This window comes from Passer domesticus, chromosome 5 (assembly GCF_036417665.1).
Source record: "Passer domesticus isolate bPasDom1 chromosome 5, bPasDom1.hap1, whole genome shotgun sequence".
Classification (NCBI taxonomy): domain Eukaryota; kingdom Metazoa; phylum Chordata; class Aves; order Passeriformes; family Passeridae; genus Passer; species Passer domesticus.
Genome location: NC_087478.1, coordinates 53,524,114 through 53,544,907, shown reverse-complemented (window position 1 = coordinate 53,544,907; position 20,794 = coordinate 53,524,114). Strand labels below are relative to the sequence as shown.

General features: G+C 45.0%; 1 protein-coding gene and 2 long non-coding RNA genes across 6 annotated transcripts in view; 1 reads left to right on the top strand and 2 right to left on the bottom strand.

Annotated features, from left to right (window-relative positions):
* The window catches only part of LOC135300755 (very long chain fatty acid elongase 4-like), a 36,694-nt gene that overhangs the window by 1,894 nt on the left and 14,006 nt on the right, over nucleotides 1–20,794 (top strand). Inside the window, exons 1-2 of one of the 4 annotated variants that reach the window (XM_064420542.1) lie at nucleotides 6,795–8,430; nucleotides 14,070–20,510. The gene's annotated coding sequence lies outside the window, so the exon portion shown is untranslated. Of the gene's footprint in view, nucleotides 1–6,794; nucleotides 8,431–8,969; nucleotides 20,511–20,794 lie in introns of those variants that run through there. The other 3 variants (XM_064420541.1, XM_064420544.1, XM_064420540.1) reach the window with 3 other exon arrangements.
* LOC135300758 (uncharacterized) lies at nucleotides 153–2,205 on the bottom strand. Its single transcript, XR_010362531.1, has 3 exons — nucleotides 2,125–2,205; nucleotides 1,283–1,315; nucleotides 153–582 (listed from the first exon to the last, which is right to left on the bottom strand). It is a non-coding gene; the product is annotated as an uncharacterized LOC135300758 (long non-coding RNA).
* LOC135300759 (uncharacterized) lies at nucleotides 8,890–12,702 on the bottom strand. Its single transcript, XR_010362532.1, has 3 exons — nucleotides 12,626–12,702; nucleotides 9,980–10,037; nucleotides 8,890–8,997 (listed from the first exon to the last, which is right to left on the bottom strand). It is a non-coding gene; the product is annotated as an uncharacterized LOC135300759 (long non-coding RNA).

The following is a 20,794-nucleotide window of genomic DNA, read 5'->3' as shown; positions in this document are numbered from 1 at the left end:
TTACCTCCAAGCATGTGTCACCACCCCCACACCTCCATCTGATCCTAAGCTACAGGTGAGCACCAGCTTAGCAGACAGTGAGAGGGGGTTTAGCCCCAGGGGAACCATGAATTGCTGTGAGTACAAAGTGGCTGTGCTTACACACAGGATAAACTGCACCCCCAGACCATGAAGGATAATAATTTCCAGTGGTTTTCTTTCATTTTTCAGCAGCCTTTCTGAAATCCAGGGGAGTGCTGATGGAAACAGGTACAAAAATGGTGGTTTTGGGGAAGATGTTTCTGGTAGCTTCTGGATGTAACCATGATCATGAGATGAGGCAGTGAAGGAAAGGCAGCACCGAGGAGAGAGACCCTGTGCTTCCAAGCACTGCTCTGCTGTGTCTCAGATGTCAGTCACTGACCCCGTTCAGTTCTTGTGGAGATGCACGACGCTGCCACACAGACTGCATCTGGCTCTGCTCTCTGGGCTGTCTGCAGCTTTCTCCTTCCTGGGTCTGCTGCTCTGGTCCTGGGCTTTCTCCAAGCACTGCCTCCCACCAGCTTTGTGCTGCTCTCAGTGGTTCCTCTCTTGTGTTGGAATCTGAGGGAATAACTTGTACTGCATGAGCAATTCTTGAAATGTGCATTGAGTTTATCCTTAAGGCAGAGGACAGGCACTAGCAGAGAACCACCAGATTAACACCAGTCCCTGTAGGGGACAAAAGGCAGAAACTGCAATGTGTTGCTCAGGCCATTAGGAAACCCTGGTTTCTAGGGGAAGGGGGGAGAGAAAAATTTGTCTGTGTGAGCCTTGGCAGGCTGGACCAAACAGTGAGGATCAGCTCCAGTTTTCCAGAGCCAAGATCCTGGAGGACTGTTGCATCCACTAGCTATCATGTCATGGTGTGGAAACCAGTGGCTTGAGGCTGTGCCTGCAAAATTACATGTCTGATTCTCTCCTGCTGTCCTTTTGCAGCTCTCAACATCCACACAACTTGCAGCCTTCCAGCACCCAAAGGGAGCCTACAGAAAATAAAAAGACTATTGACAAGGGCCTGGAATGACAGGGACAAGGGAGAATGGCTTCACACTGACAGAGAGGAGGTTTAGATTGAATATTAAGAGTGAATTTTGCCAGCTAGAAGTTAGTTTTTAATGCTGGACTAAATCCTTGAAGAATGAGGTGGAACATTTCTACAGCATCTTTGTTCCAGGAAGGATGGTCAGGTGCTCTATAGACAGCAAATCCATTATGATTTTTATTGTTAGCAGAAACACAGATAACAATGGATTATAGTTACCTCACTTTTGCCATCTCATAAAGAATCTGGGAACTGCAGGATGAGGCATAGAAATATCAGGTAAAACTGTACTTGTAGACATGATCTGCATGAAAATTAGCCTATTAATTTGGCCTAGTCCCTTAAATATTATTGAAACAAAACTGGAACAATCCAGTTGGGTCATGCAGTGAAATGTGTGATGTATGCGAGTGAAACCAACTCAACATCATCTTAACGACATACTATTAAATACACATTACTAAATTTGATATGTCCAGGAGCACATTGCCTGAGGGCCAGCATTCCCAGCTAATTCAGTGGTTTCCACTCTTTTTCAAAATCTCATTACCACAGAAAAAGAGAAGAAGCACTGTTTTGGAAGGTTTGTTTGCTGGCTACAGATAAAGGTAAAATTGAACAGTCATAGTTAATATAATGTCATCTCACAGAATCTCGGAATATCCTGAGTTAGAAGGGACCCACAAGGACCATCAAGTCCAACTCCTGGCCCTGCACAGGACCAGAGTCAGGCACAAGCATAGAAATGTTTAGACTTTCCCTTCTGGAGCAAGGAAGGGAAGGAAATGGTGTATGACTTCCTGTCCTTCATCTACCTAACTTTCTGTGAGGTGACCTTTTCAATGCTAATTAAGCTGAGTCAGAGTCTGAGCTGTGACAGGAATAATTCTTGAATTTAAATAAATAAATAAATAAAGCAATAAATATATAGACACATTTCTGAAAGCTTAAATTGCTCTCCCTGATGCAGAGAAGTATCTGTCCCTGAAGGTAAATGCCACCAAACAATGCTGGATTCTTGTCAAAGTGGCAGCTGATGGCCATTCTGGGAGTGCGACTACCAATAGTTCAGCAGATGCCAGCTTGGCCAGTTTGTTTCTGCAGCATTCAGGCAGCAGTTCAAGTTGGCCTCTCTCAGCAGAGCTCAGACTGAGGGGTGGAAAATCCCTTGCCCATTACATATCTCCAGCTCCACAAACTGCCATTTCCTCCTGAAAATGGAAAGATGTCTTGCACCTCAATTTCTGCCTAGGAGGAGACAGCACTTTCCTGTGCCCATAAGGTTTTGCCCCAAAGATCAAAAAGCTCATGGAATGGTTTGGGCTGGAAGGAACCTTAAAGATAATTTTGTCAGTGCTGCTGCTATGAGCAGGGACACCTCTCACTCGGATTTCTCCCATGCTCTTTTCATGGGAATCACATAAGGACAGGAGCTTATAATTGCTTATAACTGTGGCTTGCAGTTTTCATGCTTCTCATGAACAACAGCCAGCAAGGGGAATGAGCAAGTGGTTTATTGGTATGGGAACTTGGAAAACCCATGGTGTGCACAGCACTCTGCATCCAAGCCAAGTGACATCTGGTAATGCATCAGATGACACCTGAAGTACAGGGGAATTTGTGAGGATTACCACAGCGTCCTAGAAAGTGCCCTTGGACCTGCACAGAGAACCTGCTCCATAACAAAGCCAGCTGCAGTTTCTAGGAATGATGTAATCATGTAAAGGGAGACCAGGCTTAAACTACCAGGTCAGCAGCCATCATTTGGAGGAGGCAGCTGAGGTGTAAGCAGATAGCAGCAGCAGGGTGAGCCAGAGTTCACCTGGGTTACAGGGGTCTGTGCTTGGCATTAACTGGGTTTGATGCAGAGCAGGAGGGATGGGCAGCCAGCAATCCCCTGCAGAAGTGGGATGGCCTGGAGGTTCTGTGTCTGAAGCACAGCAGGAAGTGGTCAGTCTCTAGGGACAAACTGTCAGAGTTGCTGGGTTGGGTCCTAGAGAGAGGCACAGCAAGGAGGATCCCTGCTTGCTACAGCAGAACTGGTGTGTGATTCTGCTCTGGCAGAGAAACTACAGTAGGGTCCCAAAGTGCTGCATTTGGAGGAAGAGGTGCCTTGGTAGGGTAGGATTAGTGGGATGCTGCAGGGGAGACCTGGAGATCATGGAAATACTGTCAGCATCAGCAGATCTCCATCCCCTTCCTGCTCATTCTTGACAAATACACTCTATCCATATTCTCTCCTCATTCCCTGCCCCTAATGGTACAGGGAGAATCAAACAGCTCTTATCTTATTTTATATACCACCCTGCCCTATGACTCCTGAGGGGGAGGCAGTTTGTCTCTCACTAGAACTCTGGAAACATGGGGAAAATGAATTTAAATGCAACGTTTTGGGGTCATGTTCTCTGACGGTGCAAATCAGCACTGCCTCAATTAATTCAATTAGCAGTGCTGACCCTAGAGTCATAAATATTGGTGATTCTTGCTCTGAGCTCTGTGGCAGCATGTAGAAGATTTTTAAAAGAGCAATTTTTGAGGCCCTCCGCCCCTGGGTTTTCATGGAATTCAAAAAAATGCTAAAAAAAAAAAATGTTGTCAGTCTTTGGGTCAAAGTTCTGGAACCAAATATCAGCTGTACTGACTGCCAATCTGCATCTTAGAGCTACCGTCACTGGATGCACTAGACTGTCTCATCCAAAGGACTTTTTCACATTAAAAATCCCCTTGAGTTTGATTAACAAATGACAAATAAGCTGCTCCAAGTCCTTACAGGAATCCTGAAGGATAGATCAGTGTACGGGCATGCAAGGACTTTCATTTCTTCTTAGAGGAAATTCTGCCACCTCCTATGTGTGGAGAATTGCAACAGAAGGATTCATATCCACATATCCTGTGCATTTGAGATGGCAACAACTGATAGGGTTCCCTCTCAGCATGCACACATCCTCTACAAATGCACGGGAGGCCCTGAAGGTATTGATGCCCAGTATTTTGGAAGGTTTATTATTTTGGAGGAGGGACAGGCTTAATTTTAGTTTGTAAGTGCAGCAGGTCTCCTCCCAGACACTGATAGTCAAAACCCATGAGAACTGGAAGTCATTTACCATAGTTTTTCACAAGAATTTGAGGGCCAGCACAGTCAGGGTCAGATACTGAAGTAATAACAGCTTTCACAGTAACAACCAGTCTTTCATTTCTAAATCCTCATGCCTAGCTTACTCAAGCAGCTTCAGATAAATCCTAATTATTATAGAAAAGAATTCCAAGTCAACTTAGCCAAGTGGCAGAAATCCCAAACTAGTAAAAGGGTTGAAAGGAAAGAAAGCAGTCATTTCTATGCCATCTTCCCCTCAAATATGCACATAGGAAAAAAAGGAAAGGAAAGATGAGAAATTACTGGTCTTCATTCAGCCTTTACTTGGGAGTTTCCTTACCTAAATTTAATAGTTGATCACAACAACAAATATCAGCATGAACAATGGCAAAACGGCAGCTGTAGCTTAAATATCTAAGTCTGTTTTTCAGAGAAAGGTTTCTCAGGACATTTATTCTTCCTTTTCCCAGTTCTCTGTCTTTGCAGTAGCAGAAAATGCAGCATATTCCCCTGCTCTGTGTGATTTTTTAGATTGGGCATTGGGAAGCATTTCTTTACCAAGAAAGTGGTGAGACACTGGACCAGGCTTCCTGAAGGGGTGGTCAATACCCCAGGTCCATCATGGTTTGAGAGGCATTTCGACAACGTCCTTAACCTTTGGTCAGCCCTGATGTGCTTCAGCTGTTGGACTAGATGATTATTGCGGGTCCCTTCCAACTGAAATATTTTGTTCTATTCTGTTCTATTCCATTCTATTCTTGCAGTCATTGTCTTCTCTGTGAATAGGGGAAAATGAGGGAATGAGGGTCCCAAGAATATGGTTGTTCCCCGAAGCTGTGGGCAGCAGGTTTCAAGTGAGGTGGATGGCAGAGCAGTCCCCACATGCCAAGATGTTAAGGAACTGCAGAGCAGCAGTGAAAGGCGTTGACAGCACTGCAGAGCTGCTGGCCCAGCACCTGCCTGCCTTGAACCTGGCTCAAAACAAACGCATAAGCTGCTCATGAGCTCCAAATCTGGTGTTTAGTTTTGAAAGCCAGAAGGACTTTCTCCCTTCCTTCCCGTTCTCCTGCATCCAAGCCTTTTGCCTCAGTGACTTTGCTGTGTGGGCTGGGAGCAGGATACTGGGAGTGGGAGGTCAGTCTCTGCTTCCCACCCTGCTCCAGGATGGGAACAGGAAGGGTGCCACTGTGATGGGAGTGCCATCACTTCCCTGTGCAGGCTTCCACTTCCAGGAAAGACAGAAGCTGTGTTTGCATGCAGGGCATCTCTGTTTTATGTGTTCAGTAGCTGTACCCCATCTGAGTGTGTGTGCTGAACAGAATGCTGGTAAGTAGCAGAACTTCCATCAGCTTGAGGAGAGTTGTCCCTTATTTATATCCATAAGTTAAGAAATTGAAATGAAGGGGGGGAAAAGAAGCTTGGCATTTTTTCCAGTGTCCATGTGTTTTATTGCATGGACTCCAGCAGATCAAGGGATGGGATTCTGCCCCTCTGCCCTGCTCTGCTCAGCTCCACCTGCAGTTCTGCATCCAGCCCAGCACAGGAAGGACAGGGAGCTGCTGGAGCCAGGCTAGAGCAGGGACACCAAGGGGATCAGAGGGATGGAGCAGCTCTGCTGGGAGGAAAGGCTGAGGGAATTGGGAATGTCCAGCCTGGAGAAGAGAAGGCTTTTGGGTGACCTCATTGTGGCCTTCCAGTGCCTGAAGGGAGCCTCCAAAAAAGATGGAGAGAGACTCTTGACAAGGGCCTGGAGTGACAGGACAAGGGGCAATGGCTTCACACTGTCAGAGAGCAGGTTTAGATTGGATGTTGGGAAGGAGTTCTTCCCTGTGAGGGTGGTGAGGCCCTGGCACAGGTTGGCCAGAGCAGCTGTGGGTGCCCCATCCCTGGAAGTGCCCAAGGCCAGGCTGGATGGGGCTCTGAGCAACCTGGGCTAGTGGAAGATGTCCCTGCCCATGGCAGGGGCATCGAACTGGATGATTTTTAAGGCCCTTTCCAACCCACACCTCAGCCCTGGGTGTCCCTGTCTGCAGGGAGGGCTCCGAGCAGGCCCAGGCTCTGCTCCGGGGGCCCAGCGATGGCACCAGAGGAACGGGCAGGGACTGATCCCAGCAGGCTCCACCTGGACAGGAGGCAGAACTTCTTCCCTGGGCACTGACCGAGCCCTGAACAGATTGTTCAGAGAGGGTGTGGAGTCTCCTCACTGGGGACATTCCAGAACCAGCTGGGCACAATCCTGTGCCCTGTGCTGTGGGATGGCCCTGCTGGAGAAGGGAGCTGGGACCAGTGACGCACTGTTGTCCCTTCCAGCCTGACCCATCCTGGGATTTTGTGATCCTGTGAGTGCAGGTGTTCTCATCATCTGTGTTAAAATTGTAATTTAGAAGCCACTTATAAACTCAGTGTTAAATTCCTGGTGTGTTGTAAAGAGACTGAGGAATGAGGGGAACTCTCCAGAGCACAAAAGCTTATGTTTGCAGTCTCTAGGGAGATAAGAGGAACATCTTCCCTCTCAAAGAAGGTGTAACAGGATCAGAGAAGGTGATACTGTATATATTTCTGTGGGGGTCTGAACTTGTCTAAAGGATATTGGTATGAATAACCATCTTGCACGAGAAGGTAAGGACTTTGCAGCTCATTGGAGCAGCAAGTTGCTCATTGGAGAGTTGGTGCTGAAAATGAAATTTGGGTGGTGTTTCTTATCCCCGGCCCTGGTTGCTGGTTTGTTATTACCTCGCTTTTTTTCTGATGGTTCCCCATACTTTTTGAGGAGCAGAACAATTTGCAATGGAGTCACGCTGAGGTGTTCCACCTCCATTGCCAGAAGGCTCATTTTTGCTTTTTATTAAATACAGGAGTTGAGTGACTGCTTCAAGTGCAACAGTATAGCCCTGGTGTCCTGTGAAACATATGGGCCCAGGAGAAAGGCCTGACCTGAGCCTCAGCTGGTGTCTCCTGACATCAGAACAACCACACCTGCTCAGCGCAGCTGAGGGAGCCTGCCTCTGTGTGCAAAGCTAAGCTGTTTGCCTCAAGGGCAGCTTCAGCCAGGCTGAAGGACTTGTTTTAGGATGAGATGGATGCTTCTGTGCTTCCCATGTAGTTTTTTGAAATGTTTGCATCAGCCTTCTGATGTAGCCTTGAGAAAGAGGAGGGAAACCTTCCCTGATGACTCCAGGGGTGTGTGTATCCTTTAACAACCCCAGGAAGGGAATTCTGGCTTCCCATGGTGAGAGTTTCCTGGGGGGAGAAGCTGATCAGCTTCCCAGGGTCACCGAGTCCTCTGGCACTTCTGCTTTGTTCAGATGAGTGTGCCAGGGACACCAAGGCTTGGATGGTCTCTGTTCCAGAGAGTTACAGCCCCAATTCTACAGCAGGGGAGAGGCAGCATAATTCTGCTTTACTGCCTTCCCCTGTTTGAAGGCTCAGCTCCGAGAATTTGTTTATCAGCTCTTCCACATGCCACATTTCAGCACGAAAATTCAGCGTATTACAATGCCAGCGAGAATGACGTTTAATTTTAGCAGACACCTCCTTGCTGTGTGTGGGAAGATGGACTTTGCTGGGCGCTGAAGCGCACAATAAGGCTGTTATCGAACATTCCCATGCTGGTGGGAATTAGAAGCAGCTCAGTTTTAAAAATCAGCAAAGCTGTGCCCAGTTTAAACCAGTCTGCTTTCCAAGTCTTCACCAGGGACACTTTTTGCATTTGCTGTTCCAAGAGACAAGGAAAGACTGAGGGTCATATTTTCTCTGGAGCCACATCAGTTTATATCTGCTGAGCCCGTGACTTGGAATGCTTATTCCACCAAGTGTGTCAGATTTGCTGCCCTGTTCTGCAGTAACTCGTGCAGTGCCTGAAGCAATGCATAAAACCAGGGCTGGATACACCAGTGACCAAGCAAAAAAAGGCTCAGTTTCTGGGAAAAGAAGGACTTTTTGGATCACCTCTACAGGGAGGGAGAGGAAGGGGAAGGAAGGGAAGAACAGCGCATGAAGGAGCTGTGCTGCAAGCGGGTGCAGAGGAGGATGAGTCACCTCCAGGCTCCAGCTTGGGTGGCAAGGGAAGCGCTTCCACCTCCAAAATGCCTCCTCCCCTCGCTTCTTCACTGCCTTACTGCACTCAGGCTCTGCAGTGACCCCGGATGTGGGCTCAGGAAAGGACAGTGGCAGTGCATGGGAAGGTCAGGGCAGGAAAGCACAGCACCTCCTGTGGGGATGTCACAGCCCTGTGCCATCAGTGGCTGGCAGAGGACTGGCCACCGGGCTCTGGGTAAGTCTGATTGCCTCATGTTTTATGTAGTCACTTAGCACTCAGTACTGGGGGAGGCAGCACCAGCAAATCAAAGCATCTCCAGGTCTTTACACTCAACTTCGCTTGCCTGATGTCCCACACAGAGAAATTACCTCACAGAGCCTTCAGCCAAGAGCTTCTCAGCTGCCTACTGCCAGTACTGCCATCGATACCCAGCACTGGGGGCAGCAAAAGGGATATTTCCCCTTATTTGAACAATGACACTCAGGCATAAAGTCTCAGTTAATTGTCTGGGCTCTTCTGGGTGCTTTATTTTGTCAGTACAAAACCAAAGCACTGCTAACTGGTGATTCATGGCAGAGCTGACAGGCACAGTGACTCACCTCCCAATAACACTGGTTTGTCTCCAGAGTCTGTAGCGTTGCTGAAGACATCCAACTTTCAGGTGGGTAAACTTAGGTGAGATGAATCTTATCCCAGGAAGCAATTTCTGCTGCCATCTCTTGCCTTCCTCTGCAAACATCTCCAGTGAGAGTTGTGTGGTGACTTGTGAAGAGATGTTCTCTTCAGGATGAAGCAGCAGCTCTGAAATGAATATTGTGAAATGTCAGTGCCTCTGCCCTTGGACCAATGGCCAGCTTGTAAGAGAGTAATTATTAGAGCTGGACTGGGGGATGTCAGGAGTAGAAAACTACCAGTCTGAATGCTCAGCTTGTTTTTACCCACAGAAATTCACTTACAGACAGATCTCAGGGGTTACTCTGAAATCCACAGAAAAGTTGTCTCTGTATGAGCAAAAAATTTGCCTATCAGAGCAAAGCAGAGTGATCAGGTGGCCAAATCAACATGAAAACTAACCAAACCAAAACAACCCCCCCAACACAATATAAACAGCACTATTGTTTTGGAAATACTCATATTTTATGACTACTTTTGAATGAAAAAGAATTTATCTGATAGCATTAATCTTTCATGCATAGGTCAGGTACTTTTTCCAGATCACCAACACCAGTGAAGATGTCAGATATGCTATACTATCAAAACAAATGCACAAACACACTAGATGTGAATTTTTACTCCTAAATTTCTATTTATTCCTAACTTGAAACCAGCTGGCTGGGTGTCTGTTCAGTAAATCCCAACCTAAGCAATATTACACAAGAGATGTTTTAAAGAGAGCTGAATAAAATTGCTCATATTCATAAATATCAAATGTTTTGCTTATTAAGTGTTTTCCCTTATTAAACTGCTGAAAAGTTGCTTATTTGAACTTATTCTGCCATTGGCAGAAAGTTGTCTTCAGAAGCTGAAATTGAATACTAGAAACTTCTTTACAATCATGGTGCAGATTTGTACTTATTGTACTCTTATTGTACTCTTGTGCCACTGATATAATGTGGAGTTTTCTAAACGTGCAGCACATTACAGGCCTCTAGTGGTGGAAAAAAACCAAAACCCTAGCTTAGGATCCATCCTAACTGTAACAGTTCCTGATGATACTCAATTCCACTCTTAATAAATTATATAATGCTTTCTGTTTATAGATTTGGCCTTGTAGTTTGCTCACCTAAGGGAAATGGAAATTCAGCAGAGGTCAGAGATGTCAGTGACAATTCTCTGTTAATCTGAAAGAAGAGAAATCAAACAAAAAACAATAAGAAAGTAAACCAGGTTTAAAAAAAAAAAGAGAAAAGCGTATGTTGCATAGACCTAGTCTTGCTCAACTAATTAATTAATTGCAGTAGTCAAAAGAGGTAGGATGCTGCAAGTCTGGCAGGTTACAATCATGCCACCACACCTGCCTAGGTTCCAGCCTTACCACCCTTTTTCTGCAGGTCTGTGTGGGCACAGGACTCTGCCAGTCCATCTCAAAGCCTGGTTCCTATCACCTCCCTGTCAGATTCAGGTGACAGTTGTCCAGGAGCATCCTCCTTTCAGCCCTTGCAAAAGGAGCATATCCTCCTGCCAGGGCTGATCTCCTAGCATTTAACGTTTAATTTACTCAGCACAATTTTTTTATTTTGCACAAAGTACAAGGCAGTGACTAAGTAAATTCCACGGGGTTGTTTAGTGATTTGGTTTTGGTTTTCTGGGTTTTTTTTTTGTTTGTTTGTTTGGGGTTTTTTTGTTTGTTTGTTTGTTTTTGGTTTGGTTTGGTTTTTTAATTACAAATTTTCACTAAGATTACTAACAATATTCTCAAACTCTTCATTTCTGAGATAAATATGATGCAAACTTACACTACTCAAAACTCTCAGCATTTTACTACATTTTTAAGGGAGTTAACACTGTGGAGAGGAGTACTATATGTAAAAACAAAAAAGGTGAGAAGTGTCAGAAGTGATTGAAGGTTTTTTCCCCCTTGGGTGTTCTTTATTGGAAAATGGGGTTTGGTGACTGGTCACTGCATTTTGATGGAGGAGCAGGCAAATTTGAAAGACTTCAGAAGAAGCCAATTGAAATGTTGTATATCTGGGGACTAGACAGCTGCGGAGGAAAAGCTTAAGGTCATAAAAATCTCTGTATGAACAAAGACCATGGAAGAAGTGATGGCAGAAGAGGGTGAAATTCCTTTGAGGATGGCATTTAAATCAGAACATCATATTTGGCAGTGAATGCATTCCTTTAAGATGCATCATCTTGGGCTTAAGCATCTTTAGGTCCTCTCTTTGGAAAAGACCTGATCTAGTGGAAGGTGTCTCTGCCAATGGCAGGAGTGTTGGAATGGGATGATCTTTAAGCTGCCTTCCAACCCAGGCTATTCTATGATTGACACTTGACAGTCCTGTCCAGGGGATGTGTGAGTTGGACCATTTTGGTACAAATAGTGCCAACATTTCTCAAGCATTCCCTCTCATGACCCACAGTGAAATAAATATCTTTAATTTAGCACAATAGTCCAGCTGCAGGGCATCCTGAGTGACATCTCACAGCAGTTCTGCAGCTCCTCAGGAGAGGCCCTGATCTCTGCTCTGTGTGACCAGGGACAGGACCCAGGGAATGGCTGGAGATGTGTCAGGGGAGTATTAGGTTGGATATCAGGGAAAGGTTCTTCCCCCACAGGGTCATGGGGCACTGAACAGGCTCCCCAGGGAATGGTCAGGGCTCCAAGGCTCCCAGAGCTCTAGGAGCATTTGAACAATGCTCTCAGGCACAGGGTGGGATTGTTGGGGTGTTTGTACAGGGCCAGGAGTTGGACCCAATGATCCTGGAATCCAAGAGAGTCTATGATTCTATTGCTAAATCAACTTTTAGAACAGATTTCTTGCAGCTATTAAATGTTCCCAAGTATAGAAGAAGAGACTGTGATGCCTGAAACATGACTAAAGACTCATGGGTACATGGCAAAAAAAACCCCAAAATCAGGTAATAAAATAACTGGCATATGTCCCTAGTCCACAGCTGAGCCCTGGCATCTATAGCTGATTTCCAGGTAGCTCAGAGAGAATGAATACTTGCCCAGGATCTACACGATATTCTGATAATATTCTCTGTGGTCATAAAGAAGCCCATGAGCCATGTAGACATTCTTTTGCAAAAGGAGGCCCCTTTTTCTTCTGCCTGCTTTCTTTATATTATTAGTTTAGCCCTTGCTAGCTACAGTGTCATTATATTATATTCTAATTGTCTAAATCTCCTCCTGACAGAAAGTCATTAAAAGGTTTCCTTCATCTGGTGTAAAACAGATGAAGACAAATTGTCCACCCTCCATTTTTTTAACAGATAAGACATGAGTGTGTGACCTGCATACTCAGAACCGGGCTTTCTTTCCAAGGTCAGTGCCTGCTCTGTACTCCATCATGTCTCCTGCGACAGATATCAGTGTTTTCCTCTTAGAGGGGTGGTTTGTTGCCTTCAAGCTAGGAGAATCCTCTACCACTGTGTTTTTCCCACGCTGGTGTGTAGAAGATTGTGTCTCAAAGCACTGTAGGGCAAGAAGGACTAACCCACAAACCAAAGCAGCATGTACAATCAAATGGATCAGTTCCAAACTTCTCAGAGTGCTCAAGATGAAAAGGAAGGATGAAGTCTACCGATGTACCTTGAGCTAGCCCACATCATCCCTCAGAATTTGGCCTGTTGCCTGGAATTATGACAAGACCAGTGCCTGTAGGCCAGGTTAACTTTCCCTACAACTTCATGCAGTTGCAGGGGAATGGAAAGAAGGAGCAGAGGAAATTCCTGAGTGTTACTCTGGCTCATTTGTTCCCACCTTTACCAGGACTGTACTTGCCAGCAGCAGCGATGATATTTACAGTTCTTGTCATGAACAGATTGCCTTTCTGTAAGGTTCCCTAAGAATAAAACAGTAATTAAACCTCATAATGCCTCGGGGATTTGCAAAGGAGTCATGTCACTTTTATGGTGCAGCTCTGCAGCTGTTTGACTGTGTATGGCCCTTCTATTATTTACTGATTAACCACAGCCCAAGGAATCTGAACTGGAGCAGTACCAACCACATTCTTTTTCTGCAATAAATGGAGGGGGAATGACAGTTTTTCTCCAGTTAATCACCCAAGCTGTTTTCAGAGAATCACAAAATTGTTTGGGTTGGAAGGGACCTTAAAGATCATCCAGTTCCAACCCCCTACCTTGGGCAGGGACACATTCCACTAGCCCAGGTTGCACAGAGCCCCATCTGAGCCTTGAACAGTGTTCATCAATTTGAGCGCAATACATAAAATCCAGCCAAAGTCCTGCCCAGTAGAGATATTGCCATTTTTTTTCTGTGTGGAGAAGTTTGTTGCCTCAGTAAGGATTTCATGTCACTGTCTTTTGTCATGAGTTACTTTAACTCAAGGTGAAATTTTATATTTTACACAAAGATAGAGGTTCAGGATGGACCATGACAAAACTGAATCTTTTTAGGTATTGTAAATATAAGGCAATTTCAGAAGGTGTCTGCTGCTCTCCACACAGTAATTGCTTTAGAGGACAGAGATCAGAACACTCTGTGCTGCCTATTGGCTCCAAAATCCACCATTGGAAGTTGGAAAGTCGAACTGCTCATTTTCTGTCTCCTATAAATATCTGCTCTATTTGGCTTCCAGATCACTGGGAGCAGATCATTAGAGGAGGAAAGAGGATTTTGCATCCTCGGTTTTTATTGCTGCCATAAATTGATAGTCACTGCACTATCAGTGCACTATCAGGGAATCAGACTCTGCAGAGCCTGCAATCTGCATGTTAGACACGATCCAGTGCTTTGCAGTCATGGGCAGGAGAAAGGCAGGAGCAGACATAATGGCAATAAAAGGTGACCTGGAAAGAGTTGGGGATACATGGTCTGGTTGACCACCAGCGATTAGGAGGCATAATTCGGGGGAAAGGTTTGATGATAAAAAGGAGCCACACTAATTTCTGCAGGGAGGTTTCTCCAGGTGTAGGGCAGGAACAGAAGGGGATGAAAGCACAGTACCATCCCAGAGAGATCCAGATAAGTTTAATTTGGTGGACACATCTTTGCAGGGGGAGGATGATATGGGTATCTGCCAGGCAAACAAAAAAAAGGAAGAGTTGTCCTAGAGTTCCAGATTCCCCATGAGGCTAACAGATGTTGATGTGGTAAATCAGAACATCTGATGTTAAAAACAGAATAAACATTATTTTCTTTCAGCAGCAGCATTACAATTACAAGATCATCTTCTTTCCTACAGTGTGAACCTCAGACATTTGCAGGTGGCCTGCACAACATTTGTACACCATTTAATGTCTCTCTTCAGCTTCTGAAGCAGCATCTGTTATGACTGGCATGTTTGATCAGCTGAGTGCACATAGTGGAGGAATATCAGAAACTAGAGGGAAAAAAGAAAAAAAAGAAAAAATAAGCCCTTCTCCAATGGCAGTAGATGTTCAGTGGCAAGTTCTATTATGTGCTTTCCCTGCAAGAGGAACAGCTGGTCAGAATCAATTTCTCAACTCAGTGCTGTTGGTGGGTTTGTGTGGGAGTGAAATGGAAGAGGAAAGTTCTCAGAAGCACTGAAACATTCAAGTATTACCAAGAGACAGGTACTTGGAGATTCTGTATTCCCTTGATTAGATGGGAAAACAAGAGACAGCATTCATCAGCACTGTACCCTCATTATGTGGATACTGCACTAACTATAGCAGGAATTCAATCTGTGCTCTACCTGTGGTTCCAGCATATTGGAAATGCCATGAGATCTGGGTTTGGAGATCCACAGGCTGCTTCTATTGGACAATCAAGTTTGTTCTGTGTTCTTTGTAGAGCTCTAGGACTAGAACAATATTCCTGGCATCCCTTGGATGTCTGAATGAAGGCTCATCACCTTCTCTTTCTTTTGACTTCTCACTCCTTTTATGCCAACATCTTGGCATAAAAACCTTGTTGCTACCATGATACCTAAGATTTCATTTTTTGTTTGGTTGGCTTTTTGTTTTTATTTTTGGAAGAGGTTTCGATTAGCCAATTGATCAGTACATAATTTTAAGCTCATTTCTGGGAGGTTTTTGGATGATGCTTGGGATCAGCATTAAGTCCCTTCTCCTTGACAGTCACAGTGCAATTTTGAAATAACACTGATTCAAGACATGCTGAAAAGACAGCAGATTCTGAGATGAAAGCTGAAAGTTTTTGAGTTCTCTAGGCCTAGGAGCTACTAGGGAAGGCATATTTGGAGTCAGGGATGTTTCAGGCTCCCACGACCAAGACTAATGCTTGGTCATAAAAGCACATCATGAGAGAAGGTTCTTATCTCAAAGAACTGATAAGTAAGTAGGCAAGGCTGGAAAAAGGTGGGTCTAGAAGCAAAGAGGACTCAATTCAGATGCCTGTACATGGATAGGTGTCCAGTGCCAGTGGAGATGCCTTAAGATAGCTCTGATATCCACATGGATCTCACAGATACGACACAGAACTTGCAGGAATCCTTTGCCTACCAGAACGTGGGAGCTCAGGTGCGATACCTTAGGGCACCCTGAATGTCAGCACATTTCTCTGTGTGGACAGCTGGATCAGCCTTTAAAAACTCCCTTAAGCCTTGCAGAAGTTCATTAGGTGTAGACACCTACATTTAGGGCATTTATTAGATGGTTCACACTTGAAATTAATGGCCCAAGGTCACACATCAGCCCCAGAGACAGAAGTACCCTAGTTTGCACCCAGATGGGTGGAACATGGCAGATTTGGCTCTCCACTCACTGCAGGTCACCTTCACCACACTTTTGTTGGAGAGACAAGATTTCCTTCTCCTTCATAGCTCTGGGAACTGAGGCATGGAGAGCCTGAAATTACTTTTCTGAGACCCCCACGGGTTAATTAAACTGAAAAATCTATGCAGGTAAAATTAAAATACTGGGGTTTGAGACTGTAATTTACACGAGAGTTGATGCAATCTCCCAATCCTATGCACAGAGACAGTCTGCTCAGTACCTCTGCCAAAAATCCCTTCCTGTAATCTCTTCTAAACCTTTCAAGGTCTGTGCAGTTGATTGCATGGTGCATAAGTGAGGCAATCAAGAAACAGGATCCCTGTGCCAGAAGCATCTTCAGCTGCTTCACTGGGCCTCTTAAGGGGCTCTTTCTGCTGTGAGTTTGGATTTTTTCATGCACAAGAGCTTTGTGGACTGGACCCAGATGTACTGGAAAGTTTGGTGAGGTCTTCAAGAGTGTTTTAGTGGTGGCCAATTGTCACCTGAAACCACTGGATTTCCCCAGAAACATATGTAAGCTGGTAATTGCATATTAGCAAAACTAACTCAGCCATTCAATTATTATTCTGTGGGAAATTCTACTGCTGTGAAAATATATATTATTGTGTTCCTCATTGTTGAGAGAGTACTCATAAAACCAGCTGTCATTTATTTCTGTTGCAAGCAATTGAGAGTTGAGGTGGTTGTTAAAAAGCATGAATTAGGGGAGATGACATGAACCTCCCTTGGTAATATATTCACAAACATACCATTTCAGGAGTTCAGAGCTTGCTCTGGAGCACATTTGCCAAGGACCAAGGTAGTGCTTCATTTGTTGAAAGAGTTAACAATACGATGCTTGAACTTCTCCTGACTTGTAAATGCGTTATCCCATAAGCAGCTTGTTTAGCAAGAGTGCAGATGTAGATATGAGCTGAGTAAGAGATCTGTGAGTTTGTCACCTTCCTTCCTATTCTGTGGCATCCTCAGCTCTGATATTTACCTCTCAATAAACCCAGTTCCATACATAAGTTACCAGTATTTTTTATTATCTGCATATAAAACACTACATCTGAATATCTGCATGCATCAAACACTTGAGCAGTTTGATCCACTTGAATTGCATAGAAAGTTAATTTTATGCCATTCAGGAGTTCCAAGGGCCAAGTATGTGCAAGTTTTGAGAAGGTATCTGGCCATATAAAATCTTTAAGTGTGTGCCAGTAGCTAAGGTTGTGGTGCCTTAAGTGGTTAGATATTCTTTGACCCAGCTTGAAATTCCTGCTGCTTTTATTTGGTGTTTTGTTGATTTGAGCAGGTTGGTGATAACACTTGAAGGTGTGTTCTGCTGCAGAAGGGATCAGAGAATCACAGAATGGTTTTGGGATGGAAGGGACCTTAAAGATCATCTTCTTCTACCTGGAGAAGAGAAGGCTTTGGCTCATCCTTTTTGTCCCTGAAGGGAGCCTACAGGGAAGATGGAGAGAGACTCTAGACAGGGGCCCAGAGTGACAGGACAAGGGACAATGGCTTCACACTGTCAGAGAGCAGGTTTAGATTGGATATTGGAAAGAAATGCTTCCCTGTGAGGATAGTGAGAGCCTGGCACAGGTTGGCCAGAGCAGCTGTGGCTGTCCCATCCCTGGAAGTGCCCAAGGCCAGGCTGGATGAGGCTCTGAGCAAGTTGGGCTAGTGGAAAGTGTCCATGCCCATAGCAGGGGGTGGAACTGGTTGATCTTTAAGTCTCTTCCAACCCAAACCATTCTGTGGTTCTGTAATGTGCCAAGTCTCTGCTGTGGGGTTCACAGCAGCACCATGACGTAGCCTGTGTATCCAGATGAGAGTGGCCCCCTGCTTCTTGCCTTTCTCAAGCATTACAACAGGTCTCCTTTGGTAATTTGTGCTTTTAGTACAGCTGTGGTTGGAAGCAACAGCAATCACAGGACCAAAGGGCAAACGCTGCACAGTCTAGAAGCCCTCAGGATTGTTTTACTGCTGGTACTTGCTATTGATAATGATTTTGTGGCAATCACCTCTAAACTATGCTGGAGATAGCCAGGGTTTTCACTGGTTAATATATTTTTTAATCTCTGATGGAGTTGTCTGAGCCATCACACATTCTACATAACTGAGTTCCTTATTACTGTGCCTGTCACTCATGTCCCTGCAATCCCCTTTTTTCTTGCCAAGTCACTGAATGAAAAACCCAATTCATTCTGGCACTAAGAACTCCCCCTAATACTATTTCAGTGAAGGAGCAATGTCAGGGGTTATTTTTCTACTGAGTTCTTGCTGAAAGTGAAAGCCCTGAAGCTTTTGTGTGCAGTCCCTGCAGAGCTGCCCTCACAGCTGTGCTGACATTCATCAAAGGACATCCATTCCTGCAGTGTAAAAGTACGACGTTGCTGAGGACATCTCTCCATCTGCCAGCCATGCCAGTGAACATCTGCAACAGTACCACTGGAAATACTTCAGGAAGAGGGAAGGTTTTAAAAAAATAAAATAAGTTTCATGGTATAAAGCAAAAAATCCAGTTTATGTGAACAATGAAATAGTTTCCCCAAAATTAAATTTGTGAAAATTCACTTCTGGTGATTATTTTTTCACTAGGGTAAAAAACATTTGATGGAAAAGTTGTGTGTCTGTCATTCTGAGTCTTATACATCAATATAAATAACTCAACAAACATTATTTAAACTACCAGATGGATATAATAAAATATAGTCCCATCTACATGTGATAGATAGAAAGGACTGGTCTGATTTATCACTTCCATTGATTCACACAGATAAATCACTGAACCCTTTTTAGGACTGGGGCACCAAAAATATAGAAATGAAACATACTGCTTCATGAACAATTAGAAAACTTCAAAGAAAGGTCTTTATAGAAAGCTCTGCAAGAAAAAAAACAAACAAACAAACAAAAAAAAAAAACAACAAAAAAACCCCAACAAGAACAAAAAGTGTGTAAAGTTCACTATGATTGTGAAGTTTATTATAATTGTATAGTCCACAATAATTGTCTCCCTGACCCTGGGTCAGCAAAAACCCAGTATGCTACCAAAGGTCAGTCAAACCCTCTTCCAGACTGGATTGCCCTTCTAACCCCCTCACCCCCCAAATTCAAAACCTTCATCCTAAATCACCTTTCCCAAAAATACCTGTTTAAATTTTTCCATGGTTTCCATAAATCATAGAAATGCAGTAGCTGTCCAGCAGCATCAGCACATGATGTCTTTCAATGAAAAACTTCCAGCACATGATCTGCCTAATTCCTAAAGCTGCTTTGAAAAGCTAATCTTTGGTGCTTTGCCCTTCAGAAAGGTTTGTCATGGATCTGGTGACAGACACAATGCAGTGGTATGAGAAATGGTGCTACCCTCTAGTTTATTTGGAGTTTGCTAATAATCTGTGCCCACTGGGAAAAGAAGTGGATGTATCCACACCCCAGGTGACCAAGCTGAACCCTATCACTTGACTTTGGGCTGTTTCTTGGAGGGTGGGGGTCCAGGGTCCTGGTTCTGTACTGGTCCCGCCACATGGGACTGAATCACTGCAGCTCTCTGCATTTTCCCTTGATGCAGTTGCTGGAGATCACTTGGTATCTCTGTCACACCCCTCCAAATATTCTCCTGTCATTAAAAACAGTGACTCCCCCAGGGACACAGGCTGGATATGAGGCGATGACTCCAGCTAAGTTTTCCCTGCCATGAGTGAGTGAGTGAGTGAGTGAGTGAGTGAGTGAGTGAGTGAGTGAGTGTGAGTGAGTGCTCCCACTGGTCTCTGCCCCGTCATTTGGTGGTCTGGGCCTATTTTGAGCACAGAAAAGGCTTGCTGTCAGCCCCTTGTGCTGGTCTGAAGGAGTGCCCCAAACAGACTGCTTTCCAGCCATGATCCCCTGTCTTATACTGTCTGCAAAGCTGTCATGGCATCCTGAAGAAACCTGCAGAAGAAATACTGGCCCGATTCCCACTTGGCCGGGCCGGGCTCTCTGAGTGTGGCACTCAAGGTCAGTGGTTCACTCCTGTGGAATCCCAGGAATCTTCTGTATTCCTTTCCAGTCCCCTAATCTGATAAACTGTGTGGGGAGAGGCAAGGGAGGGGGGAAGGAGTATGTGATGTAACCGCTTATTCTGGCAAAGTGACAACCCCACGGTGCCTGCAACTTGCGGTGGGGTTTTGGTGGCTGCCGCTGGGAGACTGAAAAAGAAAGCCTGGAGATCCACCACAGCTGTGGGAGACCTCGCAGGGGATGCACTCACCTCCCTTGTGGAGAGGAAGGCTGAGCGCAGCCTGCATTTCCTTGTCTTGCTGGCTCCACCTGCACCGCGACCGGCTGGGGACAATCCTGGAGAAAGGGATGCTCGGAGACGGCTGCACTGCTGCGGTGAGTCTGTTCCTCCTTCCTGCCTTTTCCCGACGGTTTTGGGGGGAAGGAAGGGAAATGGAATGAGCTGGGGCGCGTGTGGATTTTTGGGGGACTTGTAACTGTGTGGAATCCCTGCGGGATTGACTCTGATCCCGCTGATAATCGCCGACTAATCTGGGTGCTGGCAGAGTCCATCCGGATTACAAGGGCATGTGGCTCCGGGTCAGGATGGGTATGACACCTCCCAGGGTCTCCGGCTTTGTGTCAGAGGAACACCCCAAAAATGCGGTTGACTGCAAGGATTAACTGCAAAAGAGAAATTTGGGCGTGTCTGTCACCAATGTTGGGCATGGGTGTCACAGCCTGTGAGGAGGGGGGTCAAAGGAGAAAATGTGCTTTTCTCAATGCCAGCGGGAGAGGAAGCTGATCCTGTGTATTTGCTAATGGAGAAAACTGGATCAGGTAGTTCAAGCTGTTGAAACTAACTGCAGAAAAGTGTTTTCTAGGAGAACTTTCAAGTGCCTTTGAAAACATCTCCCTGCTAAAGGAAAGAAGGGAAGAGGAGGATCATCATAGTATGTATGAATATTCTATTTTATATACTATATTACAGAATCTATACAAGATAAAACAAAATTAATATCTAAACTGGGGCCTCAGAAAACCAAACAACCAGCTCTGTAAACACCTCTAGAGCTGCAGCAGTGCCAAGTGAATCCCTAGCTGCCTTCCAGCACTAGAATATCTAATACTACCTGCCAAAAGATGCAGTTATAACACTTGTTGTGTGTCCTCGCATGAATGTTGTGCCCACACTGCTTTAGGAAAAATTGCCACGTGACTGATTTTTCAGTGATAC